The sequence below is a fragment of the Anguilla anguilla genome, chromosome 2 (genome assembly GCF_013347855.1).
Source record: "Anguilla anguilla isolate fAngAng1 chromosome 2, fAngAng1.pri, whole genome shotgun sequence".
Taxonomy (NCBI): Eukaryota; Metazoa; Chordata; class Actinopteri; order Anguilliformes; family Anguillidae; genus Anguilla; species Anguilla anguilla.
Genome location: NC_049202.1, coordinates 71290391 through 71312751, shown reverse-complemented (window position 1 = coordinate 71312751; position 22361 = coordinate 71290391). Strand labels below are relative to the sequence as shown.

Here is a 22361-nt window from a genome sequence, read left to right as displayed (position 1 = left end):
GAGGAAGAGGGACAGAGAGGAAGATGAGACGCAGGCAGGCAGGCACCTGAAGCGTTAAAGCCCAGGGGGAGGCCGGTGTGCCGCTGACCTCCCTCTCTGACCCACGTTCCGCTCGTTATCAGCAGCGGTGCCGAGCAGGCCTGGGCTCTGCACCTCCTCTCCTCCGAATCACCGGCTTAAAATTGCTTTTGTGTCATTCAAATTCCCCGGCACACCGCAGCCTTCCCCGGCACACCACAGTCTTCCCCAACCCTCGGCACAGAACGGCAAGCGCGGCAAACGTTACGAGGAGAGGACGGGAGGGGAGGGGGAATTATCGAGACACTTTATTTATTTTTTTTGTTCCACCGGCTCGCTCTCCGTCCCAATTACCCGCGACCCCGCGAGCGCGCCTGACCCCGAACAACGTTACCGCCTTCACCCAGCAAATTAGGCAGGTCCCGGCGACAGTGAGTAGGGGTCAGCGGCGGATATCAACTGCTACAGTGACTCCCGTAGCAAATGTCACGCTTTGAGCCGAATCACAAAACAGACGGAAATAAAAAGAAGGCGGCAGAACTCGACACACACACACACAGCGCACGGCAACGGGATCTCCATGCAGTTAACACACACAGCGCACGGCAACGGGATCTCCATGCAGTTAACACACACAGCGCACGGCAACGGGATCTCCATGCAGTTAACACACACAGCGCACGGCAACGGGATCTCCATGCAGTTAACACACACAGCGCACGGCAACGGGATCTCCATGCAGTTAACACACACAGCGCACGGCAACGGGATCTCCATGCAGTTAACATCCCTGTAGATGTTCGTGATTGTATTGCTCATACTGTAATTTCGGGTCCTATGAGAGGTCCCCCAGTGCCTTTGCCACCGTGGTGGAACGACGGCTCAAGCCAGCTGGTGTGACCAGCCGGCAGTCGGTCTGGGGCCCTGGGGCCAGCGCCCCGCCCCGCCCCGCCTGTGTCTCTCCACCAATCACGGCGCTAGAACGTAGCGCATGCCGCACGAACGCCGGCCGCCGATTGGCCAGGACGACCGCAACAACTGACTGTCACGCTGACTCAGATGTCCATTAAAAAAAAATAATAATAATAATAAAAAAAGATGGCGGAATGAATTCCTGCAGCAGTTATTATTTACCGAGTGCCGGGGGGGGGGGGGGGGATGGGGGGGGACTGCCCGGCTCTCACGCCTCCGCAAATTACAACTCTCGCCATTAACCCCGCTATAAAGATTAAGTCCTTTAGATCAAGCGGCTCCACCCACAGGCCTTTCACACGGTTATGAATCATGAATTATGAAGGAGAAGGCGAGAGCGCGTTGAAGTGGGGGGGGGGGGGGGGGGGGCCGGGGGGGGGCCAAGCCCGCCCCGCCCGCCCGCCCGCCCGCCCGCCCAGCGCCCGCACGTCAGCGGTTGAAATAAGGTCCAATCAGAGCGCGGGGAGGTGACTCCCGACGTGCGTGCAGACGATCCCGTGCTGATTAACCCGAGGCCCAGGAGAACTGCCGACTCCATCGCTTCATTCACCATTCCACCGCCCGCTTGCACTTCCCGTCCTTCCTCCTCCTCCTCCTCCCCACCTCCTCCGTCCCAATCCTTCATCCGACCTGTTCTACCATCCCCAGGGATGGGTGGGAGGCGGGGGTGGGTGTGTGTGCTGGGGGGGGAAGGGGGGGAACCTGGTCCTCAAAGTCAGGTATGACTCATAAATGCCAAAGACTGCGCTTACTCCAGTATAATTCTCCTTTTGCAAATAGACTCTCTGTGTGTGAGCCGAGGTTTTGGGGGGGGGGGGGGGGGGGGGAGGTTGGGGGGTCAGAGTAAAGCTGAATTTCCCGGGGGGGGGGGGTCTCAGTCTGAGTACAGCAGAATTCCTCTGCCAGGTGCCAGTCAGGTGAGGACTCTCCTGAATTCCCCCGGGGGGGGGGGGTTTGGGGGGGGGGGGTGGGTTGGGGGGGGGGGGCAGCCAGGGACCTGTGAGCTGAGCGGGGGCTGGCGGTGCAAGCAGAGCAGAGTCTCCGCCGTTTACGGTTCAGCTGAGGGGGCAGGTAGGCGAGGCTCATCTCTTATGCACCCGCGTTTCGGAGAGAGAAAATAACATCGTTTGCATTTCTTATCCAGGCTCCACACTCTCTGCCATCGGAGATCGCCTCACCTGTGGCTCCCCGCTACAAACAGTCACCACTTAAATCCTGCAGCGCCTCAGCCCCCTGCTCTGCCCCCTGCACCACAGAAACACCAGCGAGATGAAGCAAAGGTGAGGTCCTTGTTCGTTACACACAAACACAAAGGTATTATTATTATTATTATTATATAACCGATGGACAACTTAATAGACACTAAAGAAAAAAAAAATCTAAATTTACTCTGACCAAGGTCCATTTCCTGGCAGACCTACATTAATTCCACTTCTGTTGCTCACCACAGAATAACAGATCTGGGATACGGTGGCCCATTTGAGCTTCAGGGGGCACACAGTTCCTGTAGTGCTTATTAGGCCATACTGGCATAGCGCTGCTGTGTAATAGCCACCTCTCCTGCACACCCAGTGAGAAACCGATGATGATGATGATGATGCTTGTGACGATAACCCCGGAACGCACCCCTGTTCCGAGCGGACCGCTCGTCCACGTTGTAAATACGCACGCTTGCCCTGTTTCCCAGATGAGTACCACAATGAGTCATCCCAGTGCATCACACAATGAGAGAGCTGCTCTCACAGAAGACCTGACTGCAATGTTTCAGAGAGAGATCTAATGACAGTATATCTTTTTTTTTAATGGAGGACTTATTGTATCCTTATTGTCTGGTTAGTAAAGTAATCGCTAAAACGAACTTTAACGACTTTCTAATTTTAAAAAAAAACTAGCTGTAATACAGCCAGCTGCCTGGTTTGCTACAGACGACAATGACTCCCTCTGGGTTGGGTTGGAGGCCTTGGTGAACAGGACTTGGGTGGAGGTCGAGTAGTGAGAACTGGTCACATGATTACACCACTGCTACACATCATAACTTTTTTTTTTTTTTTTTTACAGAGGTTTGGATCTGAAGAGCCAAATGGAGATGATTATAATACTCGCTCCCATCATGGCAGACCCGTACTGTAATACACTGCACAGCCAGTGCAAGGGAACGTGTGCAGTGTCTTACACTGTTTGTGCGTCAGTTATTAATAAAAAATAATAGCGGTTTGGAATGTGCATGTACTGTAGCCGAGGCCAGACATTAATGGGTAAAATAAACAAGCATTATCAGACAATGTGTAAAGTAACACACTGCATAAACAATAAACAAAGAATTCTAAGAATTAGGGCAATTAAGTGAGATCACAATGGAATTCAAAAACGCGCTTCGAAAACAGTTCCGTTTATAAACAAGCGTGGAGCACATGACCAACGCAATTAATTCTAATGAATAAGGCACAAATATTAACGGCCCCCTGGGGTGTGTGGGGCATGGGGGGTGTGGGGGGGTGTGGGGGGGGGGGGGGGTTGCTGCAGCCTGCTCCGTGCACACGCAGCCCGTACAGCACCGCGCTTCGCTTAGAGGAACTGCTCGTTGGAGTAAGTGATCGCAGATTATGCGCATTACCGCGAGGGCTCCCATGAGCCCCCTGGCATCCCATCAGGAGCGAGTCCGTTGTTTGCGGTGGATATCGACTCCGCCGTCTGGTCGATACCGTGGTGCTTCATCAATGCGCACGCCGTCCTGGCAGGTGCCACCGCTGCCGCAGCAGCAGCAGCAGGAAGTGAGCTGGAAGTGAATTAGGCATGCTCTGACCTCCGACCCCGAGCCCGGGAACATGGCAGAATCAGGAGACAGGGGATGATGACGCCACTGCCTCCGCCGCCGCCGCCGCCGCTGCAGTCTGGCTCCAGGGAGGGGCAGAGCACAGCCGGCTCTCTCTCTCTGGCTGCATTACACCATTTCACGCTGCGCGTTTTCCCAACCAAATCCCTCCCTAACCCCCCCCCCCCCTCACAGAGCAGCTTTAATTAGGATGCGCGTCATGCTCCGGTTCCAATCTCCATATCGTCCCGAGCGTTTGCGCGACTGAGCTCCTCATCTTTTCATTGGCCCAGAGTCCGCCATCATGCGGGTTCCCCTTCACCCCCCCGCCCACCCCTCACCCCTCACCCCCCCCCGGCACTACCTCCCCAGGCCATCCCTCGTCCCGCGACCCAGCCCACGTTGGCTGTCCCGCCCCTCCCCTCCCCGCCCCGGCCCCACCCCACCCCGCCCCACCCCTCCCAGCCTCACCACGTTCTCACGCGCCGCGTGAAAAACCCCCACACTTGCTAAGCCGTGTACGCGCGCTCAGGCTGATCAGGTAAATTCATCACTTCGCAGCGCGACTGAAATCCGTATCTGCCGAGCAGCGGGGGCGCGTGAGCGGGAGGGAGCGGGGGGGCGTGAGAGCGGGAGGGGGGGGGGGGGGGGGCGCGAGAGCGGGAGGGGGCGGGGGGGGGGCGCGAGAGCGGGAGGGGGCGGGAGGGCGCCTGCGGGGCCGAGCCGAGGCAGCCGGCCAGGCAGAAACGCCGTCGCAGGAGAAAAGATAAAGCACGGAACACACTGCTCTCTCGCTATGCCATCCCTGAAACACACACATCTACAGAATAAACTTAATCTTGAAATGATTAGTATCCCCCCACCCCCCCCCTAACCCTTTTTACTGTTTATGCTACGAGGCTCTTACCCAGTAAACATCCATTCCACGCCTCTCAGAATGAATGCTTTTCTTTTTTCACAAGAGCAAGTACGAAGCCCTCAAGTTCTCCATTAACTGTAGAGGGGCCATTTGTTCAGTCCTTAGGAGGAGAACATACAACACAAGGACAAGAGCTCTACCGGTCCTAAGGGACAGAGGGGAGCAGAGGGTTCGGGCCTGTATCTGGGCTCGCTCACTCAGGCCTGTATCTGGGTTCGCTCATTCAGGCCTGTATCTGGGTTCGCTCATTCAGGCCTGTGTCTGGGTTCGCTCATTCAGGCCTGTATCTGGGATCGCTCATTCAGGCCTGTAACTGGGTTCGCTCACTCGGGCCTGTATCTGGGTTCGCTCATTCAGGCCTGTATCTGGGTTCACTCATTCAGGCCTGTATCTGGGTTCACTCATTCGGGCCTGTATCTGGGTTCGCTCATTCAGGCCTGTATCTGGGTTCTGGGTTCGCTCACTCAGGCCTGTATCTGGGTTCGCTCACTCAGGCCTGTATCTGGGTTCGCTCACTCAGGCCTGTGTCTGGGTTCGCTTATTCAGGCCAGTATCTGGGTTCGCTCACTCAGGCCTGTATCTGGGTTCGCTCACTCAGGCCTGTATCTGGGTTCTGCGTTCGCTCACTCAGGCCTGTATCTGGGTTCGCTCATTCAGGCCTGTATCTGGGCTCGCTCATTCAGGCCTGTATCTGGGTTCGCTCACCCAGGCCTGTATCTGGGCTCGCTCATTCAGGCCTGTATCTGGGCTCGCTCATTCAGGCCTGTATCTGGGTTCGCTCATCGAGGCCTGTATCTGGGTTCGCTCATTCAGGCCTGTATCTGGGTTCGCTCATGCAGGCCTGTATCTGGGTTCTGGGTTCGCTCACTCAGGCCTGTATCTGGGTTCACTCATTCGGGCCTGTATCTGGGTTCGCTCACTCAGGCCTGTATCTGGGTTCGCTCACTCAGGCCTGTATCTGGGTTCGCTCACTCAGGCCTGTATCTGGGTTCGCTCATTCAGGCCTGTATCTGGGTTCGCTCACTCAGGCCTATATCTGGGTTCGCTCACTCAGGCCTGTGTCTGGGTTCGCTCACTCAGGCCTGTATCTGGGTTCGCTCACTCAGGCCTGTGTCTGGGTTCGCTCACTCAGGCCTGTGTCTGGGTTCGCTCATGCAGACTGGAGCGCTCGCGTCCTGGTCGCACAATGGCGGGGGGACTAACAGGAGGAAGGGAAGGCCCGTTGAGTGGTACTTCATTAAGACACAAGGAGGTCTTAATAAGTCTTATACTTATAAGAGTCCTTTAATCGCTGCTTCCCTCCTTTTCCCAATTTTCCCCATAAACAATTTGATGATCTCATCATTTAAGATTTCTTTATAAATAAATAGATAAATGATTGCATTTATATGGAACTTTTCCTTTGTAAATCAGCATATTGAGCCAAATCCCCCCCCCCCCCCCCCCCTCCCCACTCAGAGGCAGCTGTGACCCACATCCGGCTCAGACCTGCGTGGGACCGACTGCAGACCCACTTCGGCCCTGAGAGGGGAGACGGCGGGCAGAGCCTCACGCCCGCGCGTCTCCTCACCTCTGCGCGTCTCTGCTTTTCGGGCGCTGCCACTCCAACCGAAAGCGCCGAGCCGCGGGAGGGGGAGGGGGAAGGGGGGAGCCACGAGCGGGGAGCCGAGCCGCGGGACGAACATGAGGGGGGAGCGGAGAGCGGGGGGGGGGGGAGCCGCGAGCTGCGGCAAAGCGGAGCCGGAACAGGAACCGCCACCATCGCGGCACGCCGGCGGCCCCGTCTGCATATTCAGGAACCAAAACATATTTTCAGCCTGACAATGGCAGACAAGGCCGCAGAGAGAGAGGGAGAGGGAGGGAGAGAGAGAGGGAGAGAGAGAGAGGGAGCGAGAGAGAGCGAGAGAGAGAGAGAGAGAGAGGAATTGACTTTGCTGCCACTTTATAAACGATGAACTTGAGGGAATACTAATATGATTGCGAGAACACACACACAGACCAAAAACTCACGTACGGGTACACACGCACGCACGCATACACACACATACACACACACACACACAGACACACACACACACGCGCGCGCAGATAACACCTCTCAGTACTTTCAATTATGTCTGACGTTAAATGCGCCTCTACAATCTCTTTCTTACAGCAACACCGTTTGCAATTAAGATATGGATTATGAAGCGACAGCTTAATTACATTTTTATAAGTAGTTCTAGTCTTGTTGTGAGTTCTCTGTAGCCCTCCTCTATTATGTATATCGTGTGCATTTTATCAGTAAGACACGTGTGGAATGCATTAGGTGTGGCTTATACATGTTGGATGCCACCTGTTGTTGTTTACAACCCTGATGAAGACCTAGTGTTGATACGTGTTGGTATTTTTTTTCCCGCCTTGTTCCAGCTCATCCAATGAAGGCTTTTTATCCATTGTTCACCCTGGAGACAGAGTGCCTTGGCCTTTTTACCTTTTTGTGCCAGACTTTTTTTTTTTTTAAGTTTATTCACTTTTCAGAGGAGGTTCTTCTCAAGGATTGTTACATTACTCAGTGTTCGTCTACCTCCCTTACAAATGAGTGGCTGTCATTCCTAGACCCGCACAGCACTTCCTTTTCAGACGCTCGATCAGTTCTAGCCTTGCGGCAGAGGGCAGAGATTAAACAAGGTACAGGTAAAGTGAGGCAAATAAGATAAATGTGAGGTAAAGTGAGGTAAATAAGGTAAATGAAAGGTAAAGTGAGGTACATAAGGTAAATGAGAGGCAAAGTGAGGTAAATAAGGTATATGTGAGGTAAAGTGAGGTAAATAAGATAAATGTGAGGTAAAGTGAGGTAAATAAGACAAATGTGAGGTAAAGTGAGGTAAATAAGGTAAATGAAAGGTAAAGTGAGGTACATAAGGTAAATGAGAGGCAAAGTGAGGTAAATAAGGTATATGTGAGGTAAAGTGAGGTAAATAAGATAAATGTGAGGTAAAGTGAGGTAAATAAGGTAAATGAAAGGTAAAGTGAGGTACATAAGGTAAATGAGAGGCAAAGTGAGGTAAATAAGGTAAATGTGAGGTAAAGTGAGGTAAATAAGATAAATGTGAGGTAAAGTGAGGTAAATAAGGTATATGTGAGGTAAAGTGAGGTAAATAAGGTAAATGTGAGGTAAAGTGAGGTAAATAAGGTAAATGAGAGGTAAAGTGAGGTAAATAAGGTAAATGTGAGGTAAAGTGAGGTAAATAAGATAAATGAGAGGTAAAGTGAGGTAAATAAGGTATATGTGAGGTAAAGTGAGGTAAATAAGATAAATGTGAGGCAAAGTGAGGTAAATAAGGTAAATGAAAGGTAAAGTGAGGTAAATAAGGTAAATGAGAGGTAAAGTGAGGTAAATAAGGTAAATGTGAGGTAAAGTGAGGTAAATAAGGTAAATGAGAGGTAAAGTGAGGTAAATAAGGTATATGAAGTGAAAATCTGCATCCCTCACCACCCACTGGACACGGCACACAAATGCATCCATTTGATAAAATGGATGCAGCACTAGGGCCTCTGTGACTACATTACAAAAACACCACGGAAACATCCAACGGGGGGGGGGGGGGGGGGGCATCCTCTCTGTGAACGGGCGTAAAGCACGCTGAGGTGACACTCACACCAAGCTCCACATCACTCTGTTGCATTTCCTGTTGTTAACTGCAGGCAACCCACCTGCACTGGGAACATTTTCACAAAGCTTCTCTGATATAAAAGGCACGTTTTTGTTTTTAATTGTTTAGAGGCAGCCCCATTGTTATCCTTTGTTTCACACCCGTCTCAGGCTTAACCGGGCCTGCCAGGCATACTTATCTCTTATACTTATTTTATTTTAAAAAAAATTTTTTTCAGAAATACGTTCAGCTATTATCCGCGTGAGGAAATATGATTATGCAATCCGACTCCATCCATGTGCCGTGTGTCTTTGTGTGAACGCCCATTTACCTCCGATAAAAAGTCAAATCGACTGAATATAATCTCAGCGGGAAACTGCTTCCTTTCAAGGTGCATATACACCAGCTCATTGAGCTGCCAGAAAATGGCTCTGATTTACTCAATGAGGCTTTTTGCTAATTAGCGATTCACAAACACTGGAAAACAATGCGTGACAGAGTAAAGGAAATGAAACCAAGCATTTTCACACGTGGCCTGAGCCTACACTGAGAACATAAACAAATTAATTTTTTTTAAATGCATTATTACAACTGCTAACTGAGGCAGTGAAAGGGAAATGCGCTCTGGCAAATACAGCTTAGGCCTTATGATTAGCTCTCAAATAAAAAAGATCGTTAATCCAGTCTTACTTTCACTTGGCTTTGTGTCTCCTTACTCAACGCATTGTTCTCCCTGTAAGATCTGACGTGGGGGGGGGGGGGGGGGGAGGTGTCGGGGGGGGGGGCAGTGCACCACTTCAGCATCAAGCACTCCCTTCTCACCTGTCAGGTGAATGATTTCACACAGCTCACAATGCACTCCGCCCATCGCTGTTCATTTCCGCATATTAATTAGGAGTAAGACTGACTGAGTTTCCCACATTCCCCGCTTACGCTAGGACAGCACCGCGAGAACAGAGTCTATCAGGACTGACAGGCTCTGTCGCTTGCCCTTCGCGCATTATTTCCTTTTCAACGTGCCTGACAAGCACATTAAAAAACCCTATTCTATTTCAGCATTTTTAAAAAAAAAAACCTTTCTCTGTGCCTTCAAATTAAGACCACCCTTCCCCCTGAACCCCCCCCCCCCCCCCCCCCCCCCCCCCCCCCCCCCCCCCCCCCCCCCCCCCCCCGAACCCCCCAAGCCCCCCTTTCTCCTGCTTTGTGCAGAATTGGATCTGTGCAATCTTTGATTCCCCCTCTCCTCTTCTGAAGCCTCTATTCTCAGCACAGATCAGAACCTCTCACTTTCAAAGGCAGCTCTTTGAGATGTCAGAACCTGAAACTCAATGCCGCGCAAATGCACTCCTCTCCTAGTGTTAAAATAAATAAGTGCATTAGCTAAAACAGTCAGTATAGTATACTGAAGAACACTAGCATTTTTCTTCTTCTTCTTCGTCTTCTAAGGCAGTGGTTCTCAAACTTGGTCCTGGGGACCCCTGTGTATGGGGACCTCAGCTCTAAAACATGAAAAGCACGTAATTAAGAAAAATTAACAGCTAGTTAAAATTCTGGGATTGCTGTTGAGGTTGAAATGAATACCCAGTTCTGGTATTCATTTCAACCTCAACAGCAATCCCAGAATTTTAACTAGCTGTTAATTTTTCTTAATTACGTGCTTTTCATGTTTTAGAGCTGAGGTCCCCAGTCTTATCCAGAAAGGGCCAGTGTGGGTGCACACACCTGATCCTGATTCTACTAATCAAGGTGCTTAGCAATGACTCTAATGTTTGATTAGAAGAATCAGGTGTGTGCACCCACACCGACCCTTTCTGGAACCCCACTGGCCCTTCCTGGAACCACAAGGACTAATACTATACTGGCACCACAGGTATGTAAATGTGAATACAGTGATGTCTTTCTGCTACAAATCCAATTTGGGTACAACTGCTGCTACTCTACAGACCACATTCTTAATGCAGGAACGTCACGTATCATCAAGTAATGCAATAGAACTGCAAAAAAGTACTGTGAGCAAATTTACAACTAAGGACTAATTTACGTGCGCTTTGCCTTTTAAAAGCAGACCCACACAGACATTCTTGTGGTCATGCATGGCCAGAATCGCTTAAAATATAAGGACAGTTCTGTGCTACGAAGAGTGACAAGAACAACAAAAATATGAGTAAACTGCGATTAGTATGCGTTGTGGTTCTGCTTTGGACAAGCACTATAATATTTTTTAAAATTTATTTTACTTTTGAAATAATCAACCAATCCAATTCAAAATTGTGCCTCACACTATAAAATAAAAATGCAAGAAACTGAAAAGCACGGCAATAAAAATACTTAATAGTAGAAACATGGTTTCTTGGTTGGTTGCAAAAAATTCAACATCATGAAGAACATCATGAGCTTGTAGATTAACGCATAAAGAGAAAAAACATGACACTGATGACTGGGGGAGAAGCAAAATGTCTCAGTTCTCGCTGAAGTTGCACACAGTAGAGTATAATTTTGAACCAGTACAGCTGGAGTCTAGAACAGCTATTTTTAATTTCTATTCCTGTTTAAATCTACCTCTATACTTCTCCATTTTTCTCACTCTCTTGATGAATTTTTCCATTAAATGTTATTTAACGGTATGACTCAAGCACAACATTATGTGCTTTCCGACAGGATACTCATAAACCAAGAAAAGTATCACAAAAAAAAAAAACAATGATTTTGGTTAATAATTTAAAATGGCAAGACACGACGAACTATTCAAATAGCAAAAACAAATATCCAAGTGAACTTTTCAGCGTATATGAAAGGATATATAAATAGAGCAGTTGCCAGGACGAGCAGAAGGTTAGATCTGGGACCTCAGGCGTAAGGTGTGAGCGGGTCCTTTAATTTTGTGTTTAAGTGTGAGCGTACGCAAATAATGTGTGAATGTATCATTCCCACTGTCTCCCTCAGGCTGTTGCAGGGCCCCATAAATTGTGTCACATTACATTACAGGCATTTAGCAGACGCTCTTATCCAGAGCGACGTACACAACTTTTTACACAGCATTTACATTGCATCCACTTGTTCAGCTGGATATATACTAAAGCAATGCAGGTTAAGTACTTTGATCCAGGGTACAATGGCAGTGTCCTAGTGAGGACTTGAACCTGCAACCTTCAGGTTACAAGACCAACTCCTTACCCATTACACTACGCTGCCACCCGTTGCCACCACTGTTGCCAGCACGGCACAGTTAGCATCCTCTCCGAGAAGGATGAGCACTTTTGCACGTCCTGTCGAAGTACGAATTAATGTTGCTATGGGAAGGCAACCATTTTTGGTGAAGGGTTCCTCAGTTTTGACTTCTTTCACCCTGCCAGGTGAATACAGATTTTTCCCTGTGTCGGCCAGTCTCAAAAGCATCATCATTTTTAGGTGGATTCAAAGACAAACTGGTGTAATGGCCGATTTAAAAACTATCTTCCATTTCTGTAGAGAGCTTGGTTTGGCCCTTCATGACCAAGCAGCCGGCTGACTTCATGGAACAGAGCATGTGCTAGCATGTAGTGTCCCAGTGTTTCATTTCCAAGGAGTGTGAGATATGCTCCCTGAGATCTATATCTTTTTTTTTTTTTAAACACCACCATCTTTATTTTCTACTGCCTGGCATAGGCAGTCTGGACACAATGTTCCATGAGCAAAAGCTACAGTAAGAATTTTGCTCAATTTCAGGAAGGGCAAAGGCGAGGACTGTAGGCCATTTCAATGACACAGCCAGTACAGCGATGCAGTATTGCGCAAAGTTAGCGTAAAACTGCCTCGGCCTACACCTCTCAATGAAGAAGTTCAGTTATTTTCTTGTCAATTTTAATTCTGCTCCAAAAACCCTACAGCCAGCAACCCTATTTGCGCAGCCTGCATAACGAGTTCTGGCAGGTTGCATCAAAGGCCATTGCCGAAATCTTTTTTTTTTGTGTTTTTAGTTCGGTTTTTCATTTAATATTTTGCCACATGTAAATACAAAATTTCTCTCATTCTGGATGGTATCCAATTTTCTTAAGACATACTCCTCTTTGAGGAAGTCATTACATTAGATTACATTACAGGCATTTAGCAGACGCTCTTATCCAGAGCGACTTACACAACTTTTTTAAGCTGGGAGTCTTGAACTCGTTTTACGTAAACGCATCCGCAGGCGCGCACGCAAACGCCTCTGCGTTCGGCCGAAACGAGTTCGTCCCCACTCTGGGCGTTAATAGCCCGTCGCTCCAAACGTCAAGACCGCCGCCCACAATTCAGCCAGACTGGAAAGTTGTAGCAGCCCCCTGCCCCCCCCTATTCTTCAGGACTCTGTGCTTCAGTGTCTCATCAGAGGTACAGGACTGTGTGGAGGCGCTGCTGCTGCTGCTTGATAAAATCCACCGCTCCACTCCTGCAGTTGGGCTGTCAGGTCAGTTCTGGATTATTTATACTCTCCCAAAACTTACTTTGGTCTGGTTTCTTTTGCTGCTGCTGCTGTAATTTTATTTTATGTTGTTAATGTATTTTTTAATGTATATGTTCAAGTCTTATAAAGTGCACAGTTTTTTTTTTGGTGTTTCGGTAAAACCTGAGGATAACCAAAATCAACTGTTCGAAACATCAATAAGAAGAAAGAGAGCACTGGTGAAACACGGTGGTGGGGGGGTTATGATTCGGGCATGTATGCCTGCCACAGGTACCGGCTCACCTGTCTTCAGTAATGATGTAACTGCCGACAGCCGAAGCAGCAGAATGTATTCATGAAGTGCACAGCAAGATCTTATCTGCTCAGGTTCAAGAAAAAGCCTCAAAACTAATTGGACGACGCTTCATCCAACAATAAGACAATGATCCCAAACATACCGCTAGAGCAACAAAGGAGTTTTTCAAAGCCAAAAACTGGAAAAAAAAAAATCTTGATGAGCCAAGCCAGTCATCAGATCTGAATCTAATTGAGCATGCCTCTTATAAAAATAAAAATAAAAATATAAACTTGAGGCAACTAGCCCCTGAAACGAGCAGGAGCTGAACGAGGCTGCACTACAGGCTTGACAGAGCACTGCCAGAGGAGATACTCATCTCCGGCATCAGATAATGTCTATGGCTCACCGGCCTCAAGTAGTCATTGCATGCAAAAAAAGAAAAAGTATTACAGTAAGCATGACTTTCATTTACATAACATTAATATGTCCCAAATATTATGCCCAAACATTATAGTGCCTGGAATTGGGGGGGGGGGGGGGGGGGGGGGCGCTGCGTATAAAAAGTGCTGTAATTTCTACGAGGTGAAAGTATCAAAATAAAAACTGAGAATCTACACTTTACCCACCTTTATGTCAATTGTTTGATTACACATCTAAAATTGTGGAGTACAGAGCCAAATCAATTTGTCCCAATGATTAAGGAGGACACAGAATATATACACATACACTGTAAAGGCCTGTGAAGGCCTGGAACGGCATTTCCAAAGAAGAAACCAAACGACTGGTGATGTCAATAGATCGTAGACGTGATGCAGCTATTGCATTTAAGGGCTATGCTAACAAATATCTTTCAAGTTCATGCGTTAACTCACTTTTGCATAGCTGAAAATAGCTGTTTATGTAATATGGAAAAACATGCACGCGTATAAATACCAGGAAAGAAAGCTGACTGAATTCAAATTTTGTCTCACATTCATCTTTCGATGACAAATATAAATGCCTTAAGTATGTAACAAAAACAACCCAAATCTCATGCTTTTGGAGAGCACTGTATATGTATCTGTATATAGTGTGTCATTATTTTTATTTTTTCTTGCTAAATTTGATTTTATTCGTCTAACTTATGCATTTTCAGTCAACATCCTCCACAGTGTTTCTCCACGGGAAATAATCACATCAATGTCAATGTGGATTACTGTGGTAGAGATTCACACTGCCATAAAAAGCAGCGGAGTGGTTACCCACAGTTTCCCCCGAGAGGAAAATGAAAAGTGACGTGCTCTGTGTCGCCTGCCTCTCCGTTCGGCCTGCTATAGAGCGAGGATAGACAGCACTTCCTCCAAAAAAACAAAATCAACTGCGACAATGCCCTTTTCCATCCATCATTTTAATGATGCCCGCTGCATTCTGCAGGTTTTAATGGCTGAAACAAATAAGATAGACGAAGAAACATACAAAGGGAAAAAAATAACCTGCAGTTTTCTCAACAGAATATAGCATATATTAAACTCTCTTGCTGTCCCCAGGGTCAAAAAGGACACATTTTGTGGTTTAACAGCAGCAAAAAACCCCCGAAATTAAATTCCTGCAGAACGAAATTTGATGACTTCCTGAGGTGACCCTACCATTAGCATAAGTTAAACATTGACCTCCTATACAGAGCCCTGAAAAAGTATTTTTGCCCTTCCTGATGCCCTCCATTACTGCATATTTGTCACGCTGAATGGAATAAGATCGTTGGACAAAATCTAATATTAGACAAAAGGGAAACTGAGTAAACACAAAACACATTTTTATTACAAAATTATTATTTCATTTACATAATGAAAAAAGTTACCAAACACCCCTATCACCCACATGAAAATGTAATTGTCCCCCTTAGTTACTCAATCAACCATCCATCCATCCAACATCTAACCTGTTTATTCTGGTCAGGGTCACCGAGGACTGCTGAAGCTTATCCCAGAATGCATTGGGCGAGAGGCAGGAATACGTCCTGGACAATTCACCAGTCCATCGCAGGGTAGACAGACACACCATTCACTCACGCACTCACAAAACTAGGGGCAATTTAGACTTCGATCAACCAATTAATGAAATTTCATTGAATTGATTGAACACAGCCAGGTTTGATTGCAGCCAGCCCTGTTGAATCTAAACCTCACTCATATTGAACCTTACAGTCAGAGAGAAGCAGCCACCACAAAGTTTCTACAAGCACACTTAAGCTACCATCAATGGAAATTCCAGAAGAGTTGAGGAAAAAAAGTTGTTGAAATATATCATATGTTGTCTGGAAAGGGTTACAAAGTCATTTATAAGGCTCTGGGATTTCACTAAAACACAGTGAAAGCCATTATCTCCAAATGGAGAACACTTAGAACAGTGGTGAATCTTCCCAGGAGTGGCCGGTCCGCTACAATTTCTCCAACAACTCACAAATGATCCCAGAAGAACATCCAAAGAACTGCAGGCCTCTCTGCCCTCAGCTAAGGTCAGTGTTCGTGACTCCACAATAAGAAAGAGACTGGGCAATAATGGGATTCATAGGAGAGTAGCAAGGCAGAAACCAAGAGAAAACCCAATGTGCATCTCACATTTGCAAAACAAACAAGCACCCGGATGATCCCCAAGACTTCTGGGAGAAGGTTCTATGCACAGATGGTAAATGGTAAATGGTAAATGGACTGCATTTATATAGCGCTTTTATCCAAAGCGCTTTACAATTGATGCCTCTCATTCGCCAGAGCAGTTAGGGGTTAGGTGTTTTGCTCAAGGACACTTCGATACGTGGGATACGAATACGTAATAATACAGCAAATCCAGAAGGGGGCAAATACTTACTCACAGCACTAACCCAGCAGGGTGTTTTTTTTTTATTTTCTCTTATTTTTTTAACCCTGCCGTTTTAAAATCAAAGGTTGTAATTAAAGTTAAGCACCAAACATTTATTACAGCCAAAAAAAAGAACAAACAAAAAAAACAGTTATGTGCGTTTTGTAGTTAAAAATTAGTGCTGTGTTGTAGTGTCGTAGGCTCTAGGAATATAGCCTTTCTGGACTGTGATGTGGGAAAACAGTTACTCACCAATTCATAGATGAGTGAAATGTTTTTTCTACATGAAAAAATTTAGGGGTTTAAAATACAACGGAGAGGCTTTAGCACAGGGAGCCCCACGAGGACGGGTCACTTTTGGCTCAGGACACGGGGTGCATGCAGAAAAGGAGGGTATCTTCTAAACCACATTTGCAGTTACGTTGACTTTCCTCCCAGCATCACAAGTCTTCATTTATTGGAACACAACCCCCCCTCCCCCTCCCCCCCGCCCCCCCCGTCCCCCCGTCCCCCCTCCCACTCTCACTTCTACTCTCTCTCTCCCGTCTGTCTCAATAATACACCCTTTGGCACACATCTTATCATCCCGCAGACAGGACCTCTACTAAAAGCTTTGGCAGAGGCCTCGTATTATACTCAATATCACACTCCGCTGCCCTTGTTATATTCAACTCATTCTCTTATTTATGAAGACCACAGCGCACATCCCCCAAACCCATGTTACTCATTACAGCGGGGACAACACAAAGGCTTCGCCCTGAATCAGAATCAAACATCGAAGACTTCACAGACGGACTTTCGTACACACAGGCTTTCTGTTACTGTGCAAGTACTGACTTGTCGGGAACTAGGAGGGCCCAATTGCACTGCCACCACCATCGTGCACCCACACACTTGAAAGTGGAGGAAAAATTCCGTACAAAATTTCTCACGCAATTTTCTGCAAACGGCATAGAACCATCTTCCGTCACTTGAGCTGTCTTTGTTAAAAAAACACATTCTGAGTCACGCTCTCACAGAAATACAACAATATATCTCGTAAACAGCTGAGATCCAAACTCAATGTGGCAGAACCACCTGGTGCACAAAGGACACTTAAGAGATTCAACTGTATGATACATTTTTAATATTTTCTGCAGCTCAAAGTAAATGCGGAATAAATGAGTCACTTCGTAGGCTGGACTGGAAAAATCGAATGACCACCGTTAGACAAATTAATCCATTTATTTTTTACACTAAACAGCAAATATTATTTGTAATTGCTACCCTAAAGAAACCAATGTGCACAATTTTAGTCATGATGGTACTATTGCTACATTCCCTTCACAATGATCGGAGTGAATAAGGGAAATAGTTATGTTTACCACTTAAAGGATTAGTAGGCCTAAGGTTATTTTTTGTTGAAAACATGTCTTGGCAACACATGCACACCGACCGGTGTGTAGACGTGTGCATGGGAACGCACGCACACACACACACACACACGCACACGCACATGCGTACAACTAATAAAAATGCAGCACTTAGGAGTCTAAATAGACATACGGCACACTTCACAAGTAGCAGGCCTGTGTTGCAGAACAACAAAATGGACAATAAAATAATTAATCAGTTTTTAAGCCCACACGAACCATTTAGACTGAGCAGAAAGGACCTATGTCTCTTTCTGATAACAAAGCAAACGGTTAGCCGGAGACATATTTGACCAAAAGGGCATTCAGCCACATGGGGCGACATAGCTCAGGAGGTAAGACCGATTGTCTGGCAGTCGGAGGGTTGCCGGTTCAAACCCCGCCCTGGGCGTGTCGAGGTGTCCTTGAGCAAGACACCTAACCCCTAACTGCTCTGGTGAATGGCATCAATTGTAAAGCGCTTTGGATAAAAGCGCTATATAAATGCAGTCCGTTTACCATTCACGTGTATTTTCTAAGGCTTTCGTAGCCTGATGCAAGTACTGTAACCTGTCGTGAGGCACCAACCCAACACGTGCACTGCCATTGGTGGAGTACCAGATGAGTGCTGGTTCCTGCATTTGCAAGCTTGCCTGGAAGCAAGAGAGCATAGCGAGAGGCTGTGTTTTTATTAATTCCAAGTTCTCCCTTGAAGTGAACAGCTTATTTTTAAATGTGCCAACACAGAAGGTAGGCGTAGGTTGGAAGCATGTAACGACTTGGCAGTAGTGTAAAGTCAAATGTTTTTGTGAGAGATGTAAAAAATAAATAAATAAAAAAAAACATTAGCAGGTGTTATTTCTTAGACTGTGTCCAAGAACAATGAATAGATTCTTCATTATTGTTGCTTGTCTGAGGAAAAAAAAAAATGAGTAGAATTATACTGTCTACTTGTCCACGGAAAATGAATTCATGAAACAGGGCATAACCAGTTTTGTTCAAACTGATAGACTACAAGTTAAATGTTAAAAACAAAATTAAACAGTGGTTCGGTACTTCATTAATCAGTTATTTCATGCACTGTCTAATAAAAATATTTAAAAGATTTATTAAATTGTAAACGGTGAACCTACGAAATAACATACGATTATACAAATGAAAAGGAACAGTGCAATTGTGTGTACATACGTGCACATGCATAGTGAGTGATAATGAGGCAAGGACAGAAACAAGGAAAACGTCATTTCAAAAATCTTTTATCTAAAAATAAAACTGATCAGAAGCCCAACTTGACATGCATTCTTTCATTTGATTTCACCTTCCCAACAGAAGACATGCTTTCATGCGTTTCTCTGTGTTTCTCTGCTTGTCTGCAACTTATGCTCAGTATTTTCTCTTTAAGGAATCATATTATTCTCCCAAAATATTAGGCATACTTTCTGGCCACTATGTTCTTTATCTTCAATTAATACAGTTAAATTACTCGGCCTGACACTGACTGGATCAACAGCTGTGGATTTCAGGAGGTGAGATCTGAAGTTGATTTTCACCAATGGAACCACAATGCACAGAATTACTAGATGTCATATACTTTACACTATATACAGCCAACCATCACCATCTACTGAGGAAATAACCTGGAGTTTTTTTGTCAGTAAACTGACAGTGCCAAAGGAATGACCTGTTCCTCTGCTTTTACCAGCTCCACGGAGATCGAAGTGAGGGATCTTTGATCATAATTAAATGCCTTGTAAACATCTAAATGAAACTCGGACTGTGAACTGAAAGAGCTATAACTACAGGCATGCGATGATTACTGTGGAATGTATACCAGGAAGGTGACCCTTATTGTTCAGGCAGGTACCTATAATAAAACAGCAGTATTTACCACCCACACAGTGAGATGATCTGTACTCAGCTTAACTCATTTTATGACTGTTGTCTGCTCGGTGCACCCTTACACACTTACACACACACACACACACACACATACTCGTACACACAAGCACACTTCTTCTCAAAGAGTCTCAGAACACCTTCAGGAGAACTTCCCCAATCAGAAGCCAGGTGCGCCCTCACAGGCGGCGCAGTACTGGCGGGACGGTGGTCCGGCCGGCCTCTCCAGGCGTAACCTGACAGACACGGCGGTTCTGATGAGCCCCTGACAATGGCAGAGTATGATCACAGTCCCTCTGATCACATTTACGGCCTGCTCCTCAAGCCTGAGACGCAAGACACAGGCGCACAGTCGCACAGCCGCAGTCACGCAGTCGCACAGTCGTACAGCCGCACAGCCGCATAGCCGCAGTCGCACAGCCGCACAGCCGCGCAGTCGCAGTCGCGCAGTCGCAGTCACGCAGTCGCACAGTCGCAGTCGCACAGCCGCACAGCCGCACAGCCGCAGTCGCACAGCCGCACAGTCGCACAGCCGCGCAGTCGCACAGTCGCGCAGCCGCACAGTCGCAGTCGCACAGTCACACAGTAGCACAGTCGCGCAGTCGCAGTCGCACAGTCGCGCAGTCGCACAGTCGCGCAGTCTCAGTCGCACAGTCGCACAGACGCACAGTAGCACAGTCGCGCAGTCGCAGTCGCACAGTCGCGCAGTCGCACAGTAGCGCAGTCGCACAGTAGCACAGTCGTGCAGTAGCACAGTCGCACAGTCGCAGTCGCACAGTCGCACAGTCGCACAGTAGCACAGTAGCACAGTCGCGCAGTCGCACAGTAGCACAGTCGCACAGTAGCACAGTCGCACAGTAGCACAGTCGCACAGTTGCAGTCGCACAGTCACACAGTCTCACAGTCTCACAGTCGCACAGTCTCACAGCCGCGCAGTCCCGCAGTCGCACAGCCGCACAGTCGCACAGCCGCATAGTCACGCAGTCGCGCAGTCGCACAGCAGCACAGTCGCAGTCGCACAGTCACACAGTCTCACAGTCGCACAGTCACACAGTCTCACAGTCTCACAGCCGCGCAGTCGTGCGCAGGTCTCCACCGTAATCATCTCGCCCGCCGTATCACCCTTTCAAATCAAGGCTTCCGCTCCACTTCCTAATTGAGCTCTGCAACTTTGATAAAGGAACAGACAGGGCGATGCGGGATCCAGCCCCTGCAGAATCTCAAAGGCCTGATAGCGGGAAGAGATGATTTATCTGTTTATCTTTTCCACGCTGTGTATTTTTTTTCTTTTGAAATATTAATAAGTGTGACTCCGCAACGCAGGAGCTATTTATAGCGCGGGCTGGCTGCAGGCTTCCCGAGGGGGGGGGGGGGAAGCAGAAGCGGGTGGAATCCATTCTTCACGAGCGTCTCCCGGCGCCTGCGTTCCTTCCACAGCCCGGCCGCTTCCCGCTCCATCTGCCCCGCGAGAGGGAGGAGGGGTGAGGCGTCTGCTCCCCTGTCCTCAGGAGAACGCCCCCACCCACGTCCCCCCCTCCCCCCGTCTTCAGGAGAGCGCCCCCCCCCCCCATTCCCACCCCTCATCCTAAGGAGAGCGGCTACCGCACCCCCCCCCCCCCATCCCCATCCCCATCCCCCATCCTCAGAAGAGCACCCCAGCCCACGCCCCCCCCGAGGAGAACGCCCCCCCCCAAACCCCAACCCCAGGAGAGTGCCCCCCCCCCCGTGCACCACCCTAATCCCCTTCTCAAGGCCACTCAGCAGCTCAGCTCAGGACGGGACACGCCGCCATACCTCCGCTTCAGCACACTGCTGTCACCGGGGCACACAGAGGGCGAGAGGAACGGCGCCGAGCCAGCAGCGTGGGCCACAGGCCGGGGGGGCGGGGTCAGGCTGCCCCGACGCAGCCGCCCCGACCTCGCCCTCGAACCTGCACCCGGCCACCACTGCCTCAGAGCAACACTAGGACACCGCCATTGAACCACTCCTCACCACAGCGAGCTGGAAATCCATACCGGATTTAAGCATTTCAATGACCTCATGCAACCAAGTGATTTTTTGAGCTGACTGTCAGCTTAACCACAAAGCGGTATCCCAGATAACTTCACGATTAACATCCTACATAACCCAAGCCAGGAGCAGCACCAGAGGCATTTTTAATGCAGTACAATCCTAGAATTAGTGTTGCACGCGAGTGATTTTTTGAGCGGATGGTCAACTGAACTCCAATGCACCCCCAGCTAACTGTACAATTAACATCCTACATAACCCAAGCCAGGAGCATCGCCAGAGGCATTTTTAACGCAGTACAATCCTAGAATTAGTGCTGCACGTGAGGAGAAGAGGAGAAAAAAGGAGAAGAAGCGGCCCCTGGAGCTCAGTGCGAAAAAGGTCAGAGAACCGAAGCCAATGGGAATCAACACGCCGCTGTTGGAGCACGCTCAGTAGCGCTCGGGCGCCATGCGGAGCTGCTATGATACTCTCACTCTCCCCCCGCCCCCCGCACCACTCTCCCCCCCCGCCAGAGGTCTCCACTAACCACAGCGGTGCAAGCACTCGCTCCCGATCCCCGTGTGCCATCGCTACCTCGATTTGACCCTCTCCAGCACCCGTACTCCAGACAAGAGTACTCCTCCTCTCCGACCGACGTAGGCCACTCACTCAGCACGGAGATTTGGCTCACTTACACAGGAAATGTGTGCGTGACGCGGCGGAGTCGCCCAGAGGAGGACAGGAGGTTAACCGCCTTGGGTAAAACGTCCACAACAACCCTTCAATGGCACACTACAAAATACTGCTATGTGTAAAAAAAAAAAAAATAAATAAAATAAAAAATTTTTTAATCCTGCATAACACCTGATAATGGAGCTAAAGCTGACAAATTCATGAAAACTGAATACGTTTTTTTTTGTTTTGTTAACACAGTTTTTTGTAAAAAGAAAATTATGAATAGATGCAACAGATTTGCACAATGCAATCACTTCGGCAGTGTTTTGCACTCAAAGCATTATGTGACGCTTTTGTGCGTGCGTGCGTTTTTGTATTCAAGCAGAGAATACGAGACAGTAGCTCAGCCCGGGAAAAATACTTTCTCCGTCAGAGCCAAAAGCTTCTCAATCAGACATGTGCAGGGTCTGCATGGATGATCTGGTCACCCTCTGAAAGCAGTGTTTAAAAGCTCAAAGA

At 48.0% G+C, this 22361-nt stretch overlaps 1 protein-coding gene across 4 annotated transcripts in view; it reads right to left on the bottom strand.

Moving 5' to 3' along the window:
• Nucleotides 1–22361, bottom strand: part of LOC118219591 (alpha-1,6-mannosylglycoprotein 6-beta-N-acetylglucosaminyltransferase B) — a 134569-nt gene that overhangs the window by 95680 nt on the left and 16528 nt on the right. The gene's annotated exons all lie outside the window — the stretch shown is intronic.